The following is an 11,696-nucleotide window of genomic DNA, read 5'->3' as shown; positions in this document are numbered from 1 at the left end:
ATTGAATATACACTAATGATAATAATACACATCCATGTCTATTATTAAGTACATTCGTATAGTATGTGGCCGAGCATCACTAAACCAACCAAACGTCGCTACCCTTGATTTTACGTGAGGATTAAAAAAAAAAGTGAAACGGGTCAACCAAGTCAATCTTTTTATATATTTTGAATGAGTCATTCTTCTTTACTCTTCTACATTTTTAATACGTTTGGGATCATAAAATGGATCGAAAATTGTGTTTTCAGCAATTTCTCTACAGCAATCTTTTTTTTTTTTTTTTTTGTTTTTTCTAGAGTTGTGTGATAAGGTGTGAATTAGAGGCCCCTTTTCAACTCATGAAAATTCTTTGCAAACTTTCGCATTAAAGCGTTAAACCCCTTTTCATACTTGCCCAAACCCGTTATAATTGAGCCGCGGCACACTCTGTAATTCAGCGCCCATAAATAACGACACTATGGAAGGGGCGGGATATGATAGCCGTTTAATACAGAGGTTCATGAATTTAGATTGAACAGAAGCCATGAAAAAAAAAAAGAACTGAAAAGAAGCGGCCATTATCTTAAAATAAAATAAGATAAAATAAAACAAAATAAAATGAATAATAAAAGCCTGCCTCTCCCCCCCCCCCCCAAAAAAAAAAGGCTCTGGTACGATTTGCTACCGGCAAAAAGCTTCTCCATTTTTGTTCGGTGCCACAACCGGAGTCCAAAAAAGAGGAATGATAACACCCTATGTATTCCGATGTATTGTTCAAAAAGTATGCTTAGCTATTATTGTGTCGGCCTATAGTCGCGGAAAAACAAAATAAAAGTAGAACATAAGACTGAAGTTTAATATATCATAAACATTATCGTGCTGTGCGTAACTTGAAATCTTTGTCTGTAGTTATTATATAGGAAATATACGAACATAATCTCATTGAACCGTGGACTGCAATATCTCCTATAACTCGACAGTGTCAACAGAATGTATGTCACATGATGTACGAAACAGTGATATCTTGATTAACTTGCAAGCACAAGGTTATTTTATAGGGAGTAGTTCCGCATTGCCAGTCTCATTCTTCAGGAGAAAACTGTCTCAAAATGATCGACTGGAACTGATCTGAATTGACATCGTTTATAAGATCACTCAAGCATGTATGGAATAAACTTCAGATGTGATTCCCCTCTGCAGTAAGACACAATAAGCACGGTGATGATAAATGTGCCTTGGTTATTATACCGATAAAACCGCTGCATCAGTAGGGATCTCAACTAAGGGGTATCGTGCTTGATGATGAATGGTTGACTTCTCTGAGCTACAAAAACTCCTACTGTTGGCTATACTTTGCAAGAGGTGACTCGACTACCGTCCCCTTTTGGGATATTGTGGTGATCAAGAGATTATATTTGAGAGGCATGCCGAACATTGGGATCCAACGTACCCTCACATTGGTTATTTCAAATTTAACAGTGTGTAACTATTTGGCATGGATAGAAGGCAAGACTCCGTTCTGCTGCTGACATTGATTACATCGGTGTTCTGTGGTCTCGCTGCAGAAGGTATGTTTAACGTACTCATGTCTCAAGATGGTGTAGATTACTGGAAATCAATATAATAATATACGTAAGTAAACTAAATTTTGCTTTTCAGAACCTTCATGGATTTAATTTCATTAGATATCTGTAGTAATTAATATGTTGCAGCCGGCAACCGGAATTGCGGCATTACATTCAAAAGGGTGATGACTTGGTGAATTATAACTCCCCCCCCCCCCCCCTCTACACACACACAAAATCAAGGGTATCAACAAAGTTCATTCCGCATTTCTTTAATAGTCGGCTCATCATGAGTAAGGTTGTTGTTGTTGATTGCCATCTGTGAAGATTGCTGGATAGCCCATATTCAGCTACACGAAGCTGGTCTTCCATGGGGTCCAGTTGGATGTGGGGTGGGACCACTTCACCGGGTTAGACACCCTGCTCTTTGCGATGAATGAATGAAGCGGGATCTTTTACGTGCATGAGCTGTTACTCTCTCATACACGGGACCTCCATTTTATGTCCTATCCGAGGGACAGAGTGTTTTGCCTCTTGGTAGAGGGGACGGTATGTTAAAACACAACATTGCTCAGTCCAGACTTGGGTTCGAACCCGGGCCGCGTGATCGTGAGGCAGACGCTACCGCGCTGCACAACCCCGTCCGAACAAGTAAAATATGATGTGTACATGATGAATGTAAGTGTCTTGGGGTGGCCTGTGCAACGTCTTTGATTGCGTGTGACTCAAACTTTGTCCATTTCGAGGTAAATATGTGACTGTGCACCTCAAAACAAACAAAAAGTCGCCAGACATGGATTTTTAGTTAAGATTATATTCTGAAAGAGCAGACTTTAAGCTTTAAAATGATGTATAACTCAAATCAAATGGACTCTCCTAACCTATCTAAATATTGGAAAGAAAACACAAACTCAGGAAAAGTGTGAACTGAGAAAAGAGGCTCTGAAGTACAGTGTCTATTCAAGCACTTAATCTTTACCAAACCGTGCTGGCTGTGCGATGAATGGGACAAAAAACAGGAAGTAAACCACCAGAGTAACGACAATGAAAGGATTATCAGATTAAAGTGAAATTAAACACGCCTCATTATCACATTCTGTTCATAATTAATGCCCACTTTCAAAGCAGTAGCCTTATCCTTTCAAAAGTTATTAGAGTTGAAAGTGAAGAGTGTGCACAAGGTTTTTCAGAAATGAAAAAGGGATTCTCAAGACACACATAATCACACTATTCTACCAAACATGTTCGAGATAAACTGCTAAAAAAACACACTTTCCTGCCCGTTTTATGATACCAAATTTTAGCATAATGTAAAAGAAGACCCGCTCTTTCAGAAAATATGAAAAAGTGAAGTTCGGCTAGGTTGACCCATTTCACTTATTTTCAGTCCTCACGCAAAATCACTGTGTGCGACTTTATGTTCGTTTTGAGGTGCACGGTCACATATGTGACCCTGCACCTCAAAACCAACAAAAAGTCGCCAGACATGAATCGGCTTTAAAGTGATGTATAACTCAAATCAAATGGACTCTCCTAACCTATCTAAATATTGGAAAGAAAGCACAAACTCGGGAAAAGTGTGAACTGAGAAAAGAGGCTTTGAAGTACAGTGTCTATTCAAGCGCTTAATCTTTACCAAACCGTGCTGGCTGTGCGATGAATGGGACAAAAAACAGGAAGTAAACCACCGGAGTAACAACAATGAAGGGATTATAAGATTAAAGTGAAATTAGGCATGCCCCATTAACACATTCTGTCCATGATTAATACCAACTTTCAAAGCAGTAGCAATATCCTTTCAAAAGTTATTAGAGTTGAAAACAAAGGGTGTGGACAAGGTTTTTCAGAAATGAAAAAGGGATTCTAAAGACACACCTAATCACACTATTCTACAAAAAATGTTCGACATAAACTGCAAAAAAAAAACACACTTTCCTGCCAGTTTTATGATACCAAATTTTAGCATAATGTAAAAGAAGACCCGCTCTTTCAGAAAATATTAAAAAGTCAAGTTCGGCTAGGTTGACCCATTTTACTTATTTTCAGTCCTCATGCAAAATCAGTGTGTGCGACTTTATGTTCGTTTTGAGGTGCACGGTCACATATGGTCCATACTCTGTTAAGAGGATTAGTGTAGTTTAGGAAGGTAGAGATTGAAGAATGATCGCACAACGGCACCTTTTGACATTGTTTTAGAAATTAATAGATCCTATGAGGCTAACATGCTGTTACGTCACATTTTGGTAAATTACCAATATATGACAGTTAAATGTGCCGACATTATCTTACGGCACATTTTGGTAACTGCACATTTTGGTAATTTACCAAAATGTGCCGATAGGGCACCTATTCCTGACGGAATCAATTGTTACCAAAATGTGCAGTTAAAAGTGGAATTGCATGCACATTTTGGACAATCTGCTCATTTTGATAACTGAACTAAAAACCCGTGGATAAAAATACGGTCAAGGAGTTATGGTGATATGGTCCTGCGGTGAAGACAGGGAAGACAATAATTTACAGAAACATGGCTCACTGATAATACTGCCTCTTTATTTAATCTCCCAGGATATCATTTGATAAATAACGACAGATATAATAGAAGTGGTGGGGGTGTTGCCTTCTATGTTAAATCCAATTTTGATTTTTTCATTCGAAAAGATATCTGTCGAATGGAAAGTTTTGTTGAATCCTTATTCATAGAAATCAAAGTGCCTAATCGGAAAGATATTTTATTAGGCGTAATATACAGGCCCCCTGATGCTAATATAAAATTATTTTTTGATTATTTTAATGAATTATTACAAGAATCTTCAGTTTTGAATAAGGAATGTTATTTAATGGGTGACTTTAATATTGATTTAAGTAAATGTAATGATTCTTATTATCCCGAGGAATTTCTCAATATTATGCTCTCTGCATATTTCTCACCCTTGATTTCAAAACCAACCCGTGTAACAGAACAATCTGCCACTTTAATAGATAATATTTTTTGTAAATATATCTGATCATTATGCTATTTATATGTGTTCATCTTTACAGTTAAAGACGAAAATACCTCAGAATTATGAAAGAAGGCGTACGTTTACACCTCAGAATATAGCCCAGTTTCAGGAATCTTTGATGGAAATTGACTGGTCTGACTTATATGTGGTGCAAGATACGAATGTAGCTTATGAAATTTTTATAAATAAGATTGTTATTTTGTTAGATACACATATTCCATTAGTTAAAAAGAAGTTGGGTAGTTATAAACGTGATCCAAGATTGCCATGGGTGTCAAAGTCATTATTACGTTCAATTAATCGTAAAAATAATTTGTATTATGTAAGTAAGGCTAAAAAAACACAGCAATCTCGTGATAAGTATACTGCATATAAAAATACTCTCACTATGGTATTGCGTAAAGAAAAAAGGAATTATTATATGAGAAAATTAGATTTGTTTAAAAATGATATGCGCAATACTTGGAAATTGATAAATGAAACATTGAATAAGCATAAGGAAAGAAATGTTATTTCTAAAATTAAGAATGATGGATTTGAAATAAAAGATTTACGTATGATAGCAGAAATATTTAATTCACATTTTTCAACTGTTGGCCAGAATCTTTGTGCAAATATTCCGTTGTCTACTAAAGAATTTTATGATTATCTGGATGTAGGTAATCAAAATTCAATCTTTTTTTCCCCTGTAACAGTATATGAGATTTTAGATATTGTTCATAATTTACCTTCTAAAAGAAGTTCTGGTTATGATGATATTGATAATATACTGTTAAAAAATATAATACCTTATATTGTTGATCCTTTGTTTCACATTTTTAATCTATCAATATCACAAGGGCAGGTACCAGATGTTATGAAAATATCAAAAATAGTTCCAATTTTTAAAAAGGGTAATAGGGAAGAATTGAATAATTACAGACCTATTTCTCTTTTGCCTAATATATCTAAAATATTAGAAAAGATAATATATTCTCGAGTTATAGATTTTTTAAATAGAAATGACATTTTGTCAAAATATCAATTTGGATTTCGCAAGAAACATAGCACAGCACATGCAATATTATCTTTCACTGAAAAAGTATCTCGAGCAATTGATAAGTTTCAACATACTGCAGGAATCTTCCTGGACCTCTCCAAGGCCTTCGACACGATTAACCACGACATTCTTCTTTATAAACTTAATCATTATGGTATACGTGGGAAGGCCTTGGAGTGGTTCAGAAGTTATTTGAAAGACAGAAAACAATTTGTTTGTATAAACAATGAAAAATCTTCTTTGCGCTCAGTTGATTGTGGAGTTCCACAAGGAAGTATACTAGGGCCGTTACTTTTTATTATCTACATCAATGATTTTCCCAAATCTTCAAATGTTCTTTCTTTTATATTATTTGCAGATGATTCTAATCTTTTCTTTTCTCATTCAAATCCTCATACATTAGTTGATGTCATGAATATAGAATTGAACAAGATAATGCAATGGCTAAGAGCAAATAGATTATCGCTTAATTTGCAGAAAACAAATGTGATGTTGTTTAGTAATACCCTTGATAAATTGCCACATGATATAATTTTTGAAAATGAAGTGATAAAACAGGTTTATTCTGTTAGATTTCTTGGTGTAACTGTAGACTGTAAGCTTTCTTGGAAACAGCATATAGATTGTATATGCCGCACTATTTCCAGTAACATAGGTGTAATTAATAAAGTAAAGTTTTGTTTTTCTGTTAAAAAGTTGCTAATGTTATATTTAACGTTAATTTTACCTTATTTAACGTATGGAATTATAGTATGGGGAAATACACATTCAACTTACTTGGATAAATTATTATTGTTACAAAAAAAAGCACTTCGAGTAATATGTAATACCTCCAAATATTCCCATACTGACGGATTATTTGTGGAGAATAAGGTTTTAAAAGTAAGGGATTTGTATTATTATTACCTTGGTCAATTTATGTACAGTTTGTATAATAAGTCACTTCCTTCAGTTTTTGAAAATATGTTTAATAAGAATAAAAATATTCATAAATACCCCACTCGTCAAACAGATGAATATCATTTGCCCCTTACCCGAACTCTATTTACAAAATCCACGTTTATCTACAGTGGCCCAAAATTTTGGAATTCCCTTGAAAAAAATATTAAAAATTCCATTAGTTTGAAATCATTCTCTAGTAATTTAAAGAAATATTTGATTAGCTCATATGTACCCCATGATTAGTTTGACTGTTTGGAATTGTTGTTCTTTTTCTTCACCCTGTATCGAGAATGTTGACCTGCCCTTCGCTCTCTCTACTCCCCCTCTCCCCCTCCCGCCCTCTCTTTCCCTACTCTCTTCTGTGTGTGCACAATGTATGTGGATGCATACATGTGTGTGTACGTGCGTGTGTGTGCGTATGTGTATGTGGGTACGTGTGTGTGCTTGTGTGTATGTGTATGTGTATGTGTGTGTGTATGTGTATGTGTATGTGTATGTGTATGTCTATGTCTATGTGTATGTGTATACATGTGAAAGCGTATACACTGTACTTCATGTAACCATCCGATTTGATTGAATGAAAACTGTATACTTTCAATGATTAGCTTGTACGGTACATGTATCGTTGTATTGTGTTATAAAGTCATATATAATTAATGTATTGTAGTAATGTAACGTAAGTGAGGGGACTGCAATCTACAAGTTCGCTTTTTAGCAGCCCCTCAATTTCCATTTCCATGAAGTTCTTTTAAGAACCAATATGTATTATTATGTTCCAATATATGTAATCATGTCAAAGTGTATTACCTGTGTTTGATTGGAAATGAAAATAAAAAAACATGCATGTGAACATGCATGTGTGTGAAAAAATGAAAAAAAAAAAAATTAGCTCAAACGATCTTAAGGCTCGAGTAAGCTATTGCGATTGCTTTTTGTGCGGGAATGCTGTGTGACCTGCGTGCCAGGTGCTTGGGGCTGACACATCATTGAAGGAATTCCTCTGACAAAATGTCAGAAGTACCACAGAATATCATTAATGTGGCTGCATATGGGTACTGCGAAATATATGCGTGGGAGCTGCCTGCGAGGTGCTGCCGCCGGTGGCCTCCTACTGGCGTTGTGCGTGAACATCTGTGGGCAATTCCCACGAACAGTACCTACCACGTCTCTCACCCGTAGTCGCCCGGAGGTGCGCACGCAAATCCCTTTTACCCGTAACCATGTTGTCACACCTTTCCGGGCAAGCTACGCGGGCATGTTGCTTGTGAAGATTTTCCAGCATACAGGACAATTTTTGAGGGCGGACAAGGATTTGGGCGAGTTGTTCATGTGGTGGAAGCGTACATTGTATTACGTAATATGTTCTTCTTGCTGAAATTCTGTGAGGCCTGCGTGTCAGGGTTGACAACTAAAAAATCCATCTGAAGGAATGGCAGAAGTCCAACAGAAATGTCAGAATGTCATTATCTTGGCCGACCTGACATAGGGGACTGCGATGTACCTGCGTGGGAGTTGCCTGCGAGGCGCTGCTCAAAACTTGGCTGCGGGTAAATCTTACTTGTGTGTGCAGCTCCGGGCAAGGCAACGGGCGAGATAATTTTCCAGCGTGCTGGAAAAAAAAATAGAAAAATAAAAACCTTACTCGCAACAAGCCCGCGTAGCTTGCCCGGAAAGGTGTGACACGGCCTTAAGCTACCGAACTCACTCGGTGGGGACAAAAAACAAGTGCACTTACGATTTGTTTTTGTGATGATTGTGGAGGAGCAGAAAGTTACCAAAATTGTGCAATTTACCAGAATGTGCCGTAACACATGCACACAATTCTAGTTTATCATAGATGAATCAGTGATTCCCTTTGGTAATGATAACTGTATTCACACTTCTCTCTTCGTAAATAACAGTGGTGAACACTGCCCCCATCGTTCAGGGGTGGAAAGGAGAAGATATCCGGCTACCATGTCACTTCGAATCGGAGCCTCAGGTTGTGGTCTGGGTCAAGGAGAGCATCTCACATCAGCAGCCGAGGACGATCAAGGCTGATTTCAGAAATGGGATATTCGACAGTTTGGAGGAACGATTTAACATCGACACAGACTTTAGCCTCGTCATCACCGACCTGAAGGTGGCAGATGAGGGTCTCTACATTTGTCAAGTGGTTCTGAAGAATTTCGAAAGTGTAGAGAATACCAAAGTGCTCACAGTTAGCTGTAAGTAATACTCTACTTTATTATTTGAAAAACAAGTTCTTCTTTCAATTCACTTATGTTCCCCTTTCCCTTCTTCCCTTTCGGTGTTATACCTGTTTCCTTCTTTCTTTAGATTGATATTCCTCTTCCCGTTCTGTCGTTTCATGACACGACAGGAAAGGGTGGGGATTTCCTCTTATACTGTGTAACCTGTCGAGACGTAAACTGAAAAATTATAAAGCATACCCATTTTATATTCACGACGAATTTGAACATGTGTGTTTTTAGTGCTCCTAGGCATTCAAAATATCCGTGATCTTGAAAACAAATAGTTATGAATCTTAAAAATCTAACATTTGTAACAAACACAGAATTTACTAGCATTGTTTTTGTCATTATTATTATTATTATTATCATTATTATTTTCGTTATTATTATCATTATTACTATTATTATTATTGTTGTATTTATTATTATTGTAATTTATTTATTATTACCTGGTTCAGGGTGTGTGCTTTCTTTTCAATGTTTAGATAGGTTTGGAGAGTCTATTTCAGTTGAGCTATGCATCATTTAAAGTCCAAGCGTCTTTCATAATCTGCTCTTAAGTAAAAATCCATGTTTGGCGACATCCTGTTGGTTTTGTGATGCAGGGTCACATATTATAATGCCCAGGTATGCCCACTATTTTGTTGTGCAGGCGGATCCGCTATCTATATCAGTCGTGATAGACAGTATATCAGCATTAAGGGAGAGTATCATTTTGTAGAGAATGACGCATTATTAAGCGTAAAGATGTTACCCCTCAACATTGGTCGTAGTGCTGGACATACTATAATAATACAGTATCAATTTCAACATAAGGAAAGTATACCAACTTCTGAGCAACATCGACGAGGTAGGCCTATACATAAGCGATTTTTACAGTTAACCTCATGATCAAAGTCCGATAATACAGCTTTGCAGTTAGAGTAGAAGAGCTAGACTTTTAGAGGTAATGAAAACAAAATGAGCGCCTGTGAAGATCACAACCTGAACTGGGATTATGTATGTACGCGTGACATACATAAGCGCACTATTATTGTTACATGATTTTAATACTCATTCTCAAAACTTTTTTTTTTCAAATTCTAGACTTTAATAATTACAATACAACGAATAAAAAAATAAACTGATATTCATTGCAATTCTTTGCGATCATTATTATGCATTTGCTTTATGAGATATACATGGATGGAAAGATACACTTCTCTTCTTTCATTCAATGCACAACGTATTTTTTTTTCACTCTGAATATTTCTGCTTTGCCTGCCCACTTCAAACTCCTGTCAGTGGTGAACTTATAAATACACACATTCATTAATTTCTTACGAAATTAGTCTTCAATCATTGGTTATTTCAAATAAATGACAACAAAGGGCTTTATTTTCTATACAACATTCACTGTAACACTCCCATTGTTTCGTGTGGATTAAATTGCGCAGCTCATGCCATTGTCTGTATATAGGGCAAAGTCTGTAGTGCTGATTTTTTTTTTCGACTTATCGTAAAGTCGATTATAGATAAAGCACACTTTCATGTAACTTTTTATCCAGCATCATTTTTATGATAGAAAGATAATTATGGACGTTTAGGTTACGATCCTTTTAAAAAGAAAAATATGACTGCAAAAGTCACCATGTAAGTCACGATTTAAGCGTGTAAGTAAACAATTGCTACCACAACTGTTCATTGTTGTAACTCAGTCATGCTTGAATGATGAACATTGAGTTGCGCATTTAAGGAAAGAAGAGAATGGCACCTTTCATTTCTTGTACATCTCATGACATAGGGAAATGTTTTGATTTTGGCAGTAAAATCTTGCTAGGAAACTCGGTTTCCATTTTTTGTTTTATCTCGGAGGCGTTGTATAGCAAACGAAAACGCAGATACATGTATGTTTTACACTCTCGTCCTTGACAGAGGTACAATGGAGTCCCATAAAACTAGCTGTATTCTTTGAATATTTGCTTGGTAAGAACTTGTATGTGTGTCATTCATTGTTATTTCTTATTTCCGTAGCGATGGCATCAAAACACATCATTGAGGAATGCGTGGATGAGAGCCTGTCCCATCAAAACCCGTGTGCATACCAACCTCCTTCCGATAGCCCTACCACTACACTTACGTGTGTAGTGAGTGGATTCAAGCCTAACATTTCCATGTTGTGGACCGATAAGTCTGGAAAGAGATTAAATTCCGTTGTTTCACAGCAGAAAACATTATCTGACGACACATACGAGAGGCTCGAGACGATCAATATTTCAGCCAATCAAGGGACTGAGAAAACTTTCATATGCATGGCTACCGGTGACTCGCTGAATGGGACGTCGGCTGCAGAAATTACCCATCTTTATTTCCCAGGTGTTGTGAAACGATGGCAAAAGCTTTCAAAAATGGGGGGGGGGGGAGGGGGAGCACTTGTGGGTGTCATGAGCTATCAAACACCCTCCCCCCATCCCCCATCCCCCCCCAAAAAAAAAAAGAAAAGAAAAGAAAAGAAACACCTTCAGCGCAACTTCTGGTGCCACTTTCGGGTTTCTACAGCTGACAAATACTACTACTACTACTACTACTACTAATAATAATACTAATAATAATAATAATAATAATAATAATAATAATAAATAGTCCTCAGCGCAAACACGAAACCTTACCGGGCTCATAGTACAAGGTTTTTGTTTCTTGCTAGCGGCACTTACGCAATTTCGGGGGGAAAAAAAAAGGGGGGGGGGCAAAGTGGGACATCTTTATATTTCGTTGCATGGTGCAAAAAGAAAAAGTGGGGGGCTCCCCCCCCCCCCCCCCCCCCCCCGTTTCGCCGGTCCTGTGATGTTTCTGAATGCTGAATGCTGAATGCTGAATGCTGACTACTTCGTAATGATGCTGATTTGTTTAATAGGGGGAACAATAATCAGGGCAATGCCTAGTGCGTCCT

The sequence above is a fragment of the Diadema antillarum genome, unplaced genomic scaffold (assembly GCF_040938485.1).
Source record: "Diadema antillarum isolate AM-2024a unplaced genomic scaffold, OU_Dant_1.0 scf00000099, whole genome shotgun sequence".
Taxonomy (NCBI): domain Eukaryota; kingdom Metazoa; phylum Echinodermata; class Echinoidea; order Diadematoida; family Diadematidae; genus Diadema; species Diadema antillarum.
This window is presented reverse-complemented; position numbering follows the sequence as displayed.